At 37.7% G+C, this 17,541-nt stretch overlaps 2 pseudogenes; both read right to left on the bottom strand.

Annotated features, from left to right (window-relative positions):
- LOC104720616 lies at positions 3,591 to 7,608 on the bottom strand (annotated as a pseudogene).
- Positions 9,637 to 17,310, bottom strand: LOC109126892 (annotated as a pseudogene).

The following is a 17,541-nucleotide window of genomic DNA, read 5'->3' as shown; positions in this document are numbered from 1 at the left end:
GTACGACATTGATGTCCCCAGAGTCAGTAAACCGGCGGACAACACTTATGTCCCCAGAGTCTAAAGATAGAACTACTAAACAGAAATTCTACAACCAAAAAAAAAGGAAACGATACCTTAAACTAAAAACAGAGATAACCGGCAATAAAACCTCAACAGAGACAATAGAACAAAGAAAATTAAGCACCCTTCTTCTGAAGAACCAGCGAATGAGATTTACCAAGGATGCCCATGGCCAAAACGAAGTAACATTTACCATCTCCTATCATGTTCCCAGAGTCTAAAAACAAAGGTAACCGGCAATAAAACCTCAAGAGAGTCAGTAGAACAAAGAAAATAAAGCACCCTTCTTTTGAAGCACCAGCGAATGAGATTTACCAAGGATGTCCATGGCCAAACCGAAGTAACATCTACTACCTCCTATCATGTTGAGAGCCGATCTCTCAAGAATTCATAAACCGGCAAGCAACTCGCTTCCGGACGCGACGACGACCCTTACATTCAAATTCTTAAATCCCAAAGTTGATTTTGCAGATGATTTTCTAGCATGGTGGTAGTTTTGTTTCCCCTTCTTCATTTATATTGGCATTCTTTTAGAACCGAAGAGATCAAAACTTAACTCATATACGAAGCAAGACTGAGGCACGTCTGGACGTTATAGACCGCCGAAAAATGTAGCGATTAATTTTTTGATCCAACGACTACAAAAGAACAATATTTGATCACTATGGAATGTTGTTGTCAGAGCCATCACTAACAATTAAAAATTATTTTAAGTTTGAGAATCCAACTTGCCACCTATCACTCCTCCACCTAGCACTTAACTAATATAACTAAAAGAGATTTTTGACAAAAATAGGGCCAAAAAATTTGTACGTAAAACCGGGCCGCAAGCACATGCTTCATCAGCTTGTGGCTTGGGCCAGCTCTGGTTGTTGTCATTGATCGATGTTGGTAATTAACGACTGACAAACGAACATGGATCTATTGTGATAAGCTGACCACTAAGGCCAGGTAAGTGCCTCTACTTGATTTCTTGGTTAATCTTTGTGTTTGTTCCAAAATGTTCAATTTCTAGAAAGTAATTATTTGGGCTACAACTACCCAAATTGTCTCCTTATTGCTAGTCAACCGCAACAATCCACCAGCAATCTCCATTTTCACCATACCATGTCCCATTCGGGTTAAGACAACTTCAAATTATAACAGCCTATCTTCACCGTCACGACACTTTTTTTTAATCATCTGTAACGCTTACATACAATACTCTGTAGAAGTTCATATTCTACATTAATGTGTGGTGTCCTCCCACACTGCTCTTTTCCACTTCCTCCGCTGCAATTCCTTTTTGTGCTCTCCAAACACTAGAATAACCTTGAATAGTGATCTTTATACAATACTTCATCTTTAAACTTTGTGGTCCCCTCAAAGAATGTCCTTCCACAATATTTTGTCAAATGTCCATTTGAATTTTATAAGCTAATATCCCACACCTTCGTCCACTCTAACAACACGTACTTCCATGTGACTCGAGTAATTGGTTTAGCCATACTAGCATATCATCTACCAAACTTCTGTTTGTGATCTACTACTCCAGGAAAACTACCAAAAACTATCGACCTTAATAGTGTTTGTGGTCCTCAACATTAACTTCTCCATGTCAACTTACATTCCAATTTTTAGAAACAATTGCCACACTCCTTCGCCTATGTAGGTTCCAATTAGTTGAGTAGTTTGTTTAACCTTACTGTATGTTGCACGTGTATACATTCTTACCAACACCATATCGACTTATATGGTGTTATCATCCATATGAGATTCCTTCCCATTTTTTTTTCCCTTTCATCTACAAGTTATAAGGCTGCTTTCTATGTCATTTATCAATTAATGTCGCCACACATATCTTAGGGTGTTCCGTCTCTCTTAACAAAAATTACTATATTTTCCTGACTATCCTGACAAACTGATCTTCACTTGGACTTCTTACTCTCTCTTTTAAGCTTACAGATAAAAGCCTCAAATTTTCTATACAAAAACCAGAAGATGCAATAAAGACTCCCTAAAATAATAAACCAACACGCAATAGATAATTCACTCAAAGAAATAATGCAACACTCAATTTCAATCAAAGCAAGCAAAGCACACAAAAATAAAACACAGTCCAAGTCTTCGTCTTCGTCTTCTTCATCACCAACCTTCCCCACTAGAGGAATTATCCCTGGTACTCTCGCACGATATTGACTCCTAACCTTTCCTCTTTAAAAAAAACATTCATTACACACTTTTGGCTTCACGCGCATTTGCGGTTCAGGTTTTTACACCGCTTTTGAGGATTGATTTCCACTCACCACAAAATCGAGCTTAAGATTAGAATCCTACTAACTTTCACAAAATAAAAGTCAAGAACAAGTTTGTACAAGACAAAACTGGTTTCCGGAAACTTTCTTTGAAAACAATTTTTTTTTTTAAACAAAAATCATTTTTGAAATCTTAACCCTCCGGGTCAGCACCGGAGTGGCCTTAACCGGCTGTGATACCAAAATAATTAAACGTTGGGAAAAGTATAAAATAATTCATTGGTGCTAATCAAGTCTTTTATGCTTTGCTGATGAGTGATGAGTGTGTTACCGATCGTGATGAGATCGATGAAGAACGCTATGAGATTCTTAGGTCCGATTGAGTCTTTAAAAGGTGCTCATATTTAGGTCTCGATTCGGGGTTATGTATTTGTAATCGGTGTTTGTTGAAGTGATAACGAGGTTAAGCTTTTTCAAAACCTAACAAGAACCTAAGATCATCTCCACTCCAATAACCCTCTTAAGTTGCTCAAATATTAATTAATCATATAATTAATATTAAACTAATTAAAGCAACCCACTTAAAACTTAAACAAAATCATCCCTCCACTAGAGAATCCCAAAGAAGGTTGCTCAATGATTTAAATAATATTTTTTTTAATTTTTGTTGATTAATTATCAAATTTTAATAATCTAAAATGATAAAACAATTATTTATACTATTTATATTACATAAAATAGAAAACAATAAAATTTTCCAAAATTCAGAACATTAAACATATTTTCCAAAATTCGGAATAAGATTTATTGTTGGATTGCACCAATTTTTTGCCAGATATGCTCAATCAAGTCTTTTTTCAAACGATCATGCATTTGTACAAAGGAGATATACTTTTTTCAAAGTGATGATCACAGGATTCACAAAGACAGGATTATAACACTGTAATAGTGTAATATATATAGGGGTTGATCCAACACAAGACCTAATACAAGACTGAAGCTAATCGAGAGCAATTGGGTTTTCCATTAGCAATCAAGTCTAATTAATTACTTCACTAATCATCGTAGCATAATTAACTTCCACTGGCTAGAAAAGAAAAGCTCATAGAAGGTTTTGTTCAAACATTTTATCATAGACGGTTTTGTTTAAACATATAAATAGGGTCACAGAATTTTGTGGCCACTCTAAAGTCTACGTCATGAATCTATGATTCTACTCTTAGCATAAACAAAGAAAACTAGCCATGTGATGTTATAAAACTCTTGAAAAGATATAGAGAATCACTGTCTTTACTAGGTGGCCTCTTCCATCACATGTTACTCGGTGGCTAGAGCCACTGGGTAATAATGGTAATGTAACTCGCTGATAGACTCCTGGATGAGGATCTATTCCCAAGGACACACTTTGCAATATTTTAGAGAGGATGGACGGAATGATGATGATGAATGGATGGACGATGCAGCAGAATGGAGAGATGATCGGCGGAGAAGGTGAAGAGGTGGAATTGCAGCGGATTGAAGAGGAGAACGAAGTGTACTTCTAAGAGAGATGGAGATCTCTTAGACTACAGGCTTGATTACAACTTATATATGACACACTAAGAAGTAGACAAGTTGAGAAGATACTACACACTTCCCTGATCAAACAAGTAGAAAGAAGGTTTTTGATTGAAATGTTTGATGAGAAACAAATGAGAACTACATTGACTTTTTATAGGAGAAGGGGTCGAAGGAGAATAGGAGAGAAGGGAGAAATAAATGTCTAGGAAATCATGCAAGAGCATTAAAAAGGTCAAGCTCATGCACAATGCCTAGGAAAATACAAAATCATTAAATGCAAAGTTTGAACAAGAGAAAAATAGAAAATGGGCCAAGTCAAAGAGATGGGCCTTGGACCACGAAATGGGGTGACATAGGGGTCTTGAAAGTGTCACTTAAGCCTCATTAAAAACCTTGTCAAGAAAACCCAATGGAACAAAACTTGACAAGGGAAAAAGAGTGCATAAGCAACATAAGCAACATTGGGTTTTCTTGACAAGGGAAAAAGAGTGCATAAGCAACACTTAACCCTTCATCGAACACCCTGAGTTGTGATCATCATTAAGGTGGTTTGAGTCATGTGTTCTTGCTTCTTGTACAGCTCCCTAAGTATTCCATTGATGGCTTGGTTGAACCTCTTGTATTTTGACCTTGTTAGAGGACCCACCGGAATAATCAACGCTTCCTCCGATGCTTCCTCTGGTACAAACTGCTCCTCTGATGCTTTCTCTGGTACAAGTTGCTCCTCAGGTCCGTGTGGTTTGGTTGAGCTGTCCATGGTCTCATCACTCGCCAACTTCATCTCCAGAGAGTTTCGTCCATCTTTGATGCCCAACGTGGTACACTGAATAATAGAGATTAGGGAAAGTTTAATACACTTGTAAAGTTACAACAAACAACAAGAATAATGTATTGGCAGAAGAAAGGATCGTTCTTATACCGCTAGCAACTCCACCACTAGCTCCATCACGGAATGTAGCATGGTAGATTGATCTTCTTGCTAACTCTGAGGCTTCTTCAATCGATTTTGGTTTGAGTGGTAACAATAATACTAAATAAAATCAGATTTTGGTTTGGGATTGTGACTAAAAGAGAAGTATGTTAGAAATAGAGAATTACCCGCTGTCGAGAACACCCTAAGCGTATGGTGAACCGGAACCAACAGAGAATCTGTCTCCCTTAAGTCTTCCACCGTAAGCATCTCAACATTTTGCTTTGTTGTGTGAAACTATAGACCAGAAAGGAAATAACAGTTAGGATATAAAGATTGAAGTACTGATTGTTTCATCCTATCCAGAAATCATTGTGCCAACATAAAGTCCCATTCCACGGTATGAGTAGAGCATGTTAGCAAGAAGCTTTGAAGCCCCCGAAATTGTTTGCCAGCTCATGTAGACGACACTAGAACAAAGAAACAAACCACACTCTCTATTAGAGTCATAGATTCCAGATTTAGTAGACAAGCTAACAAACTACATTAACATAAACTGGGACAAGCTTTTAGAAACAAGAAATCAAAAGAAACCATATGTATGCCCTTGCAATGAAGACAACTGATAGACGCAGACATCAATTCAGAAAGCTTACAAAAAAATACTCTTTAGGTACCTTAATTCCCATATTTCTATGCCAGAATTGGCAATCAACAGCTCCACCAGCCATTGTACCAAGCATATAAGGATTAATTTCAATAATCTTCTTCACAGACTACGACGCTGGATTGGAAAAAGTAAAACACACACGCAAAACATCAGCAATGACACAAATGCCTACTTTCTTATAGGTACAATATCACTGGCTAACATAATAAAGATCAGAACTTCAATCTTTAGAGAAATAAAGCCGGCAAGAATGTAATTCAATCTTTAGAGAGGTCACAAGTCTCAAGTCAACACATAGAGAAATATGAAATAAACATAAAACATATTCAAAAAGAAACATACAAATATATCCTCCCATGCTAGCTCAAGAATCAGCAGCTACCATAACACCTTCTTTAAAGATAAACGCAAGTGTAGTTGTACCCTTTGCAGGCTTCACCATCTCTACAGATTTCTTCTGAAACCCATCAAACTAAGAAAAGAAACCAACACAAACAAAGCAAAATCCCACAATCAGAATAAAAACCAAAATCATAAGTATTATAAGCGTAACAAAAATTGAATTTCGAAAACTAAAACTCACATCAGTTGTTCAAGGAAAATCAAATGAAGGTACAGACGAAACCCCATCAAACATCTCACTGTTTGATCCAAAGCCAATCATAGGCATATGTCTCAAATCCACTAGTGTCAAGCCGATCGGTGTGGCCATCGCCTACCTCAACCAAAAGCCCACCAGTTATAGCCGGAAAAATCAAAGGATTCGAGGTGAATCCACAGATTTTCCGGTTTCGATCTTAATCGCCCTCGAGTCGCCATTTAGGTCAAGAGAGAAGAGAGAGAGAGTCGGGGAAGAAAGAGGAAGAAAATTGGCTTTTATATTTAAGCATCTTCCAATCGCAAAACGCCACGTAGCGTTTCTCATCGGTTGCTCAAAGTGCTTCTCAAAGAATCGATTCTCAGCTTGTTGGACCAAAATAAGGATTTTTTTTTTTCAAATTTGAGGTTCAATTTGAAGAGAACCACTGAGAGTAACTCCCAGTGGAGATGGTCTAAGATCTATCAATAACTTATCTGAGACACAAGTTAGAAGAGCAATTGAAATGTTTGTAGAACTTGTAGGTTTTAATGAAAAAAATTAAATAAAGAAGTCACATGTAAGAGAATGTGTTTATGTGATTGAACAACTTGGTGGCAATTGAAGTGCTTCTCAATTTTGGAATGTCTTCAGCGTTCTTCACGCTATTACAGAAAAGCTTCTTCAATTCTTATTCTCAAACGTCAATTTTTCTTTGTTCTCCTACTAAAAATTATAACAATTATCAGATTTGTGATTGTGTTTTTTGATCTCATATCAAAGAAGAAACCAAAACAGGTTCTTCTCTTCTTCCTTTTTCGTGTAAATTTATTTTTAATAGGTAAGATCCATACAAGAACATAATAGAAAAATTGTTGTTTCAATAAAAATGATCTGAATCCAACTTCATTTGAAGGAATAAATATTTCTAAACAACGAGGTGGTGGGCTAGTGGTTCTAGCCTTGGTGGAAAAGTCATCATGTTGGTCTAGGCAAGAGAACGATTCTCGACAAGCGCATAATTGCTCAGTTTTATCCCTTTGGCCAAATGGGTATGGGCCTATTGCTTACGGCCCATTTGCATACCTGGGGAGATCTTACCCTTGGAATACCCTTTCCCCAAAGAGATTAGTCTCGGACCCCTCCATAGATTTGGAGATTTACTCTCTGAGTTGACAAAATATATATATATATATATAAATATATATATATATATATATATATATATATTTCTAGACTTATTCATCCCACTTGTACATTAACTTTGGCGTTCCTTTACCCTCAGCATGGTATATTCCATCTTCTCTAGCATCCCAAAAAACATTTATACCATAACGACCTATGATAATTGTACCTACATATGCCTTAAAATAAGCATGATACCGGTACAACATTGCAACAACTAAGACTCCAACTCGGGTATATTATCATATTATTAAAAATTATATTATCATATTTTTCTAAAAAATTGCAACACTAAACGATAAATATCATATTATTTTTTATATTAATATAGTAACAGCATTAAAATGATGTTATTTTTTGTAAACGATGACACCTCACTCTCACATGTGTCATGTGAGTGAGCATCCATTTTGAAATTGGCACTATTTATACTAATTGGATATGAAATTTAAATTTTATTTCAGTTTGGCTAGAAATTGACATTAGGTTTTTGTACAGCTAAAAATTGACACTTTTGAAAAAGTACAATATGAAATGCCCTTTTTCATACACATCACATATACGCCCAAGTCTTTAAAGAAGCCTTCGTTCATGGGAAAGATAGAAGGTGAGGGTCGGTTTGTGACAGAGAATGTCGTGTAGTGAACATTCCTAGAAAGTCAGATGATTCTTTAACTTGCTGTTACTCTTCCTCTGAGAAAACCGGTAATCTCGATCCCACACTTCTCTTCATTTCATCAGGATAGTCTCCAAATACCAAAGGCTTCAACATCTTGACTTATCAAATTACCTTGTACTTTATTTTATACAATTTTGAAACAGAGGCATGAGCTAGCAACATGTTATGGCTTGCGAGATATGGTTCTATAGAAGAATTTCCAGTAGAAAAATTGGTGTATTTGTTAGGAGAACAATTTCCAGGCGGCGAGATTCCTTGATCATACGAACCAATGGCGAATATTGTAGCATCGTTTATTCTAGTCCATAACTTCACATCCTCCCCAAACTCCCTAAAGCATACATCTAACCTTCGTTAAGGTTTTTGATTGTGGCCTTCATTAACTTAGAGTCGGCTCTCTCTGCATAAGCAATGAAGTTTTTTCTGCAATATAAAAAAAAACTTTTTTTTTAACAAATTCATATCAAAAAACGACTTTTATGGTTAGATCATAATATTTGTGTTATCCATTACATGATTTTGCGGTTGAGGCGTTGAGCCATCCTCCGTACTCATCTTCGATAGACTAAGGATGGTCATAATGGTATAGCCTAACGTGTGGTTCGATTCCTGTAAGTAGTTTGCCAAAACTTGAGTTAGAAGCTACGAATTTGCTTTATAAGTTGCAATTACGTGCGTATAAAGACAAAAACCTAACCATGGGTTTTTAGTTCTTTGATGAGGTTCTTCTAAAACAATAGGCCTTTTGGGTTAATGAATCCTCTTCCATCTGAAAAATCTCACAGACAATAAAAACCGTTAAAAAACATCATCGTTACTTGCAAGAAAAAAAGAAACCAGGACAACGAGGCATTACTACTTACTAGATCATAGTCTTGTCCAGGAGATTGAGAATCTGAATGATTGTAAGCCCATTTCTGCCATGAGCTTAACATCTTCCTGCTCAAAAGTAACAGCAACATCTTATTTGAGAAAAGGAAGCCAGAGACTTACGATAACTTCTTTGAAAAGTAAACGGCAAAGAGAATGAGAGAAAAAAAAAAAAGAAACCTTGTAAATGTGATACCCATCAGATGCTATATCTCCATTACTTCATTTTCTGCGAGCTTCGAACAAGTGTGTACATCGGAGGTTGCTCATATAAACAGTGGTGGATCTAGAAAATTTATTCGCTCGGAGAAAATATATAACAAAAACTTAAATATTAATATATTAAATAACATATAAAATTTTTCATATGAAAACTCTCAAACATCTTACAAAACCACCTTACGCTCATTCAACATTTAAAACTTTTCTATCAATTTTTTATTTGTGACAGATTCAAGTAACTCTTTTTCAATATAACAAACAAGACAATCACTTAGAAACTGATCTCCAATTTTATTGCGTGTAGCCGTCTTCACCAATTTCATTGCCGAAAAACATCTCTCAACACTTGCTGTTGCAACTGGTAAAGGTAAGACTAACTTTAAAAACCTGTAAACCAAAGGATGTGCAAGATGTTTTTGGGTTTTTACCATCAAACAAGAAAGATCTCCAAGACTTTTCAAGTTTTTAAATCGTTCATCTCTGCGTACATTGTCAGTGTAGATATCAAGATGCTGCTCAAGACACAAAGTCTCCCCATAACTAATGTCATCTGGATAAAACTTAACCAACTTCACCAATTTATCCTTGTCAAACTCGCAAAATGAATCAAGAGGACTTAAAAAAGCCATACATATAAGTAGATCAGTGTTTACCACCGTAAAACGATCATTGAACTCTTGAAGCTGTAAGTCTAGAATAGTGTAGAATCAGTATCTTATAATGATGCAAGTTGGTTGTATTGGTTCTCCTTCTTGGTTTCCTTGGATCAACAAAGACTTCTTCCATGACAAGCATTTCAGCATGATGTTTCTCGCAAAAAGATGAAAATTTATCCATAAGTGAATCCCATCCATCATCCCTAAGCTTCTGCAATTCTCCCTTAGTAGATTCCACCAATGACATGGCATTCAAAATATCTTGATCTTTCTTTTGCAAAGCCATTGAGAAATTCTCAGTCAATCCCAAAATAAGTAGCATTAGTTGCATATAGAACACATAATCAAAAGTATGAAAGTACTTGAGAAGACCATATGCTTGACGTTTTTTGGAGTCTTCAACGCCTTCATTTTGGATATACTCAAGAACCTCAATGATACTAGAAAAAAAACTCAACTAATCATTCCAATGTTTTCTTATGAGAACCCCATCGAGTATTTCCAGGTCTTTGAAGCGAAATTTCTTGATTCAATCATGTACCAGTGTTAATCTCCCCTCTACTAATTCCTTCCTGCACTTTTCTTCGGTAATTTTCTTAAATCATATCTTGCCTTTTGCAAGAAGCTCCAACGACATTCAATAATGTAGAAATCATATCAAAAAAATCACCAACGTCAAAGTTTTTTTTTGCGATTGCAACCACCACCAACTGGAGTTGATGAGCAAATCAATGAACATAATAAGCAGCACTGTTTTCTCTAACAAGCCATTAAATACCCCCTTCATGTTGCTAACTCCATCATAGCCTTGCCCTCACAGCCTTTTACAGCTCAACCCATATTTAGAAAACAAATTATCAATAGCAGACTTCAAAGATGCAGATGACGTGTAACGCCCGTGTCCCGAAAAATATGAATATTGGATTTTTATATCGGGAATTGAAGTGGATTTTGTTTAATCACTGTTGGTTTATTAACCTGATCGATTTATTGATTAACCAAAATGATGGTTTAATTAATTATTGGTTTAGCTATTTTCTGGTTTAATTAAATTAAACCAAAGAAGCCCTAATTCTTCTCTACAAGGATCACGCTTCTCTTCTCTTCAGTAATAGAGGTTTGTTGCCGCTGGATGCTCAGAGAGAGGGAGAGGAAGAGGGATAACTCTTTTTTATTTGGTGTAAAGGAGAAAGAGAAGGAGCTTTTTCCGTAGAGTAAAGAGAGAAATAGAACTGTCAGTGTTTGGGAGAAAGAGGATCCGACTGCTCAAATCGTTTTGAAAGTTTCATGGGGTGTTTCTCAGTCGCGGATTGAGACAAGCGGATGTTTCGAGATCGATTGCGGTTTCTCCTGAGATCTGAAATTTGGTGGGAAGCTTCATGAAGTCTAGAGCTAGTTAGTCACCGGAGGGATTTGATAGTCAACAGGCATTTCTAGGCTGTTGCAGATGTTAGGAGAGTCTCAACTGGTTGTATTTGATAAGGTGAGTGCGTGACCATGAGCTTATCTAAGCGATTGGGTTGTATAACTTTTTTGTGTGATGATGTGTAGGTGTGGTGAATGTGTTATTGGGTGTTCAGTTTAATGTCTGGTTTGTTATATTTTATTTGTGGTTGTACTCATGATTTGCTTGTGTGTATAGCTCGTAGATGGGAGGATCGTCTCACTGGGTATTTCTGGTAATACTCACGCATCTCATTGTGTTTGTGGTGCAGGTAATGTGTAGAGTGGAATCATGGCAATGAGGAGGAGGATGATCTAGGGTCTCCGTTTTTCTGTTGTGTTTATATTATTTTGTTGTTGGAACCTTCTTAGAAGTATGCTAGGTTGCTGGTTTACATTGGTTATGATTGATATTGTATTTATATTAAATTAGAGTTTATTTGGTTTGTCTTCCGCTATGCATGATGATTTTTTGTTAATTTATTGTTTGGGTTCTGATTAAATATTATGGGGTATTTAATTATATTATTATTAGAAAAAATGGGTTGGGTTGTTTTAGTTTGGTATCAGAGCCCTTACGGTTCTAGGGCAGTTAAGTGGATTGGTGTGAGAGTGGTTTAAGGGAATTTAATTGCTGGAATTATTTTCCTGTTGTTTGGTGCATGATGTTGTGAATGGTTGTTGTGTGATGGAAATTAATTATGAGTAGTTAGTCAATTTGAGTTAGTATGGAGTCTTAGAATTATCCTCGTCGAGCCTTCAATGAGATTACATGGTAAGTTGTTTTGTGTGTTGTTAGTTGTGTAGTGTTTTTAGCTTATGTACGGGAAGTGCAGTTGGCTATTAAAAAGTTGTTGGAAATTGGTGGATTACGTCTATAACACCCCCGAACCGTTCTAGAACTAAGAACGAATCGGACGCGTTACTTGTGATGCCCGTAGACAATCCAACTGTGGTTATTAGGATGAATCCAATACCTTAGTCAGTTCATCTGCGGGTGTCGTTCCTCTCGAACACGGCCTAAGCCTTTTCAACCCGTACCATGTCCGCGAGTTGTGTTAGTCCGGAAAGGACAAATATCGAGTAGAACACTTACAAAGGATTGGGATCCCAGAGCCTAAGGCTCAAATCGAGTCAATAACAATAAATCTAGTTTTACAAATATTTCTTTACAAAGGTAACAAACTCTACACCGGTATCCAGCGTTCGTGCTTTCCCAAAAGGTCTCCCAACTAAGGTTACCTGAAAAACAAAAGTACAATCTTGAGTAATCTAAGATTACTCAGTGAGTTCGTGATCTAACCGAACAACAACCCCAAACCCAATCCCCCAATCAACAATCAAGCACACAACACACAATCAATCTTAAACAAGCAATCATACTCCATACAGAGTATTCACAGCGGAAGCTATCTAACACAAACAAAATGGCACCACAGCCATCATACTACTCACTACAAAACGTAAAGACCTTTACTACTAATAATACGATTCTGATTTCCCACAAGGCAATGTCTTCCGAACCTTAGCCACAAAGGTTAGAAGGATTACATCCCTTCCCCAAACATGTGTATAAGGGACCTATTCCCTTACGGCAAAATTTACTACTTCGTCAAGTAGTGCCCGATGGTAGCGAACCGCTCCGAGCCGCTGAGACAATCACGACCTCGCCACACACTAGTCATAAAAATGACTAACACCACACTATAAGAGCCTGACATACAAGTCAGTACTACTCGCAACCAGATCTACTAACACACAAGTCAGTCGAGCAACAACAAGACTAACTAACAACAATCAATCAATCAATCAACAAACAAACAAACAAACAAACAATCAAACAAACAATCAATCAAACAAACAATTAACTAACAACACACACAACGTCGGTTATCATGCCAATAAATACCGATTATTGACCATGAACAACCAAGCAGCATAACAGCTATACCAACAATAGCCTAACCTCACAAAATTGCATAACCAACTTCACTACAACAACTAGATCTCAAAACTATACCCAGTATAGTTCCTAAACCTCACACCGACTTTACAAAATGAAAATAGATCAAGCAAGGATGCTAGATCTAACCCAACAAATAGATCTAACATAGAAACGTAAATCTAACTATTATACACAAATATAAACATGCAACCTCCATCCTAAACCCATACACAAAATAAGATCCTAGTCATGTGCTACTACACATGCTTCGGTACTCACCTTGGCCTTAATGTAGAGAAAACAACATTCCTCCCTTGCCCGCCTATTGATCTCGATCCGACTAGCTTTATCCAAAGATGGATATAAGCTTCAGACCGAACCAAGAACTTAGAAAAATATTCTAAAAAGAATAAGAGACTAAGGTCAGGACTTACTTACCGGAAACCCGATCACGATTCTCGACTCGACCAACTTCTACCCGACTCGCCTCTGCAAGCTTCCCGAACTAACTAACGATCTTGGATTTTGTTGGAAAGCTAATGAACTAAGCTAGATTTCGTGGCTTATATATAGGGAGAGGAGTCTTAGCTCTTAAGCTAAGGCAAGCACGAGGTGGCGGATAAGCATTATTCAAAAGCTTATCCTTATCCTCTCTCATTCTTATCCAAACTCAAGGTTACGCCAACTTAAGTTGCACACACACCATTCCCATCCAAAAGTGTGCCACCTCGTGGTCAGCACACTCCAAGCTGGTGTGACAGCTACTTACACCATAAGCACCTCTACGACAATGCAGCTCCTCGGCCAAAACTGAACTAAGAGTTTTCCGACCGATTTTTATAGCTCAACACATGTAATGTGTCTTGTCCTTAACCACTTACTAACCTTGTTGTCCCGTATCCATAACAGCTCCCTCTCGGTAAAACTAGTTTTCTCAGTACAATTGATCTTTCCATCGACCAAATTGTTTTACCCTTGATAGCCAACTTCATAACCTTTAGTAAACACTCGATCATGTCCTTTGACTGGATGCATATCATCTTCCCATAGCCTTACAGCCCAATTCCACTGATAGTCGGTCCTTCTCTTCTTGATACTTGCCGGTAGCCGATAAAAATCTTTAACTTGCTCATGGTTTCATATAAAAATCAATTCAACCATTTTTCTTCGATCAATCCTTCGGATAAGGCTTGATTTACTAATGGCTCAACCAAATTTTTCTTTTCGAAAAATTTTCCAAGTCTCGGTCGCACGTCCATGTTTGCGGCCCTCCGTCCGTATACTAGGTCAAAATCAGGGGCATTACAACGGCGGTATCGGCAAATACCGTTGGCGGGGATTTGTGAAAGTGGATGTGTTGGAAATGGATTTCCGAGAAGTTAAGATGGATATTTATTATAGATTTTTTCTTTTGGGACTTGTGTGTCCTGTGGAAAAGGAAATAGCTCGAGATTTCTATAAATGGAAAGTTTCCATAAATAGGAAGTTACTAAAAATAGAAAGTTTTATGAATAGTTAGAACATGTCTATTTTTGGAAAGAGTGTCGGTGAACACCAAAATGTTTGAGATGTTTGGAGTGAGGCTTGGGGGTGGCCATGGCAGGGGTGATATTCTGGGAGAGAACATGGTGTTGGAAGGAAATTGAGATGTTCTACGCGGATCACGGGGGGTGGTCCCGGTTAGAGAAATGTTTATAGACGCTATGACCGTTTTCTATAGAAACGGGGGTCCTAAACAACTCATGAGGACATGGGGGTTCTCCTGAGGGGACGGGGGGTTCCCTAGATACCGATAGCTCGAGGGACTGCGGTCTTAAGGGTGGCAGAGGAAATAGGGGTTCTCCTGAGAAGATGGGGGTTCTCCTGGTACTAAGATCCAGAGGGTGACGATCTGAGGGTGAGACGGTATGACTAGAAGACGGGAGGTTTGAGAGTGAGATCGGTATGACTTGAAGGTTGCGAACTAAGAGCAGATGAGTTGGGGGCAAAAGTTTCAAGGACGTGGAGATAAGCAGTGTAACCGGATGCAGATTTAGGAGATTGATGGGGGTTCAATCTCAGATTTCCTGTTGTGATCGGATGCGGATCTCGAGGATGATGGGGGTTTAATCTCGAGGTTTCTATGTTTTTACCGGGAGGGTCAGGTTTATGCTGGTCGGGGGGACCAGAGTGTTGATGATTGGGTGAGTCTTGTTTGGGTTGACAGGTGGGGTTTGATTTGTTCTGACTAGTGGGGTCAAGGTTATGTGGACCGTTGGGACACGTGGATATGCAGACAGTTGCGGCAGTTGCACTAAAAAACTTGGTTGGCGGTGTTCAGTCGGGTGGAGGATGTGCGGGCCGTGATGATGGTTGCATGGAGGTCTTTGGCGGATGAATGATGTTGCGGGATTCGAGGACGAATCCTTGTTGGTGAGGGATAATTGTAACGCCCGTGTCCCGAAAAATATGAATATTGGATTTTTAATTCAGAAATTGAAGTAGATTTGGTTTAATCATTGTTGGTTTATCAACCTGATCAATTTATTGATTAACCACAAGGATGGTTTAATTAATTATTGGTTTAGCTATTTTCTGGTTTAATTAAATTAAACCAAAGAGGCCTAATTCTTCTCTACATGGATCACGCTTCTCTTCGCTTCAGTAATAGAGGTTTGTCGCCGTTGGATGCTTAGAGAGAGGGAGAGGAAGAGGGATAAATTTTGGTTATTTGGTTTAAAGGAGAAAGAGAAGGAGAACAAGGTGTTTCCTTAGAGTAAAGAGAGAAACATAACTGTCAGGATTTGGGAGCAGGAGGATCCGACTGCTCAAATCGTTTCAAAAGTTTCGTGGGGCGTTTCTTCTCAGTCGCGGATTGAAACCGGCGGGTGTTTCGGGATCGATTGTGGTTTCACCTGAGATCTGATCATGCTGAAATTTGGTGGGAAGCTTCGTGACGTCTAGAGCTAGCTTTTCACCGGAGAGATTTGATAGCTAACGAGCGTTTATGGGATGTTGTAGACGTTAGGAGAGTCTCAACTGGTTGTATATGTTGTTATAATCAGTTTGATAAGGTGAGTGCGTGACCATGAGCTTATCTAAGTGATTGGGTTGTGTAACTTGTATTTTGTGATGATGTATAGGAGTGGTGAATGTGTTATTGGGTGTTCAGTTTAATGGCTGGTTTGTTATGTTTTATTTATGGTTGTACTCTTGATTTGCTTGTGTGTATAGCTCGTAGATATGAAGATCGTCTCACTGGGTATTTCTGGTAATACTCACGCATCTCATTGTGTTTGTGGTGCATGTAATGTGTAGAGTGGAATCATGGTAATGAGGAGGAGGATGATCTCGGGTCTCAGTTTTTGTGTTGTGTTTATGTTATTTTGTTGTTGGAACCTTGTTAGAAGTGTGCTAGGTTACTGATTTACATTGGTTATGAATGATTTTGTATTTATATTCAATTGGAGGTTGTTTGGTTTGTCTTCCACTATGCATGTTGATTTGTGGTTAGTTTATTGTTTGGGTTGTAATTAAATATTATGGGGTATTTAATTATATTATTATTAGAAAAACAAATGGGTTGGGTTGTTTCATGACGTTTCTTTTACATGAACAAGTTCAATAAACCTTTCTTTCACTGCTCCGCTCTTATCAACAAATCGGAACAGAACACCATTTGTTTTTTGTGAGATATATCTGCGGACTCATCAACTAACAGACCAAACACACCATAATCAATAATTGACTTCACTACTTCTGCAAAAGAATTCACGATCTCCTTTTGAATCTTTGGAGAAATCATCTGGTTATTTTTTGGAGCATTATTCAAAATAACCTTACTTATAGCATCATTTTGTTCTCCTGTGTATTTCAAGAGTTGCAAGAAATTTCTCTATTGGCAGATTCTTATGACTCATCATGACCACGAAAAGACAATCCTTGTCGCAACAAATATCTGGAAGAATCAATGGAAGCATTTAAACGAATGCGATACTCCTTCTTCACCACATCGTCTTGCTTAAACAAGGCATGCACGATAGACTGACCTTGCTTCATCAAGTTATCACATTTTTTAGCAGCACAACAGTGAGAACTGTTGGATGATTTACTGATATGAGTGTCTAACCTGTCCGGCTTATTCCAAATACAAAATCCTTCTTTCACAAACGCATCATTCCCACATTTCTTTTGTACATCATCTTTAAATAAGTACCACCACAAACAAAAAACTCTCTCTGTTGATACACTATACTCTAGCCAAGTACCATACTTCTCAAACCAAGCTAGATTAAATCGCCTCATTGCATTACTCATCTTTTTTTTTAAAGGATGACCATAAGGTTGGCATGGACCTTTAACAAGATATCTGCGTGTTATCTCGTCTCTTTCATTCGGATGATAACTCATTATCTCTTTCCTCTCAGCAGGATCCCATGGCAAATCAAAGATATTGGTGTTGGATGTTGAACCAGAAATTGGTTTGGAAAATCATTTCATATTGGCTTGCATATTGGTAATTTATCTATAAAACAAAACCATGTCACT

This window comes from Camelina sativa, chromosome 10, assembly GCF_000633955.1.
Source record: "Camelina sativa cultivar DH55 chromosome 10, Cs, whole genome shotgun sequence".
NCBI classification, from domain to species: Eukaryota; Viridiplantae; Streptophyta; class Magnoliopsida; order Brassicales; family Brassicaceae; genus Camelina; species Camelina sativa.
This window is presented reverse-complemented; position numbering and strand designations above follow the sequence as displayed.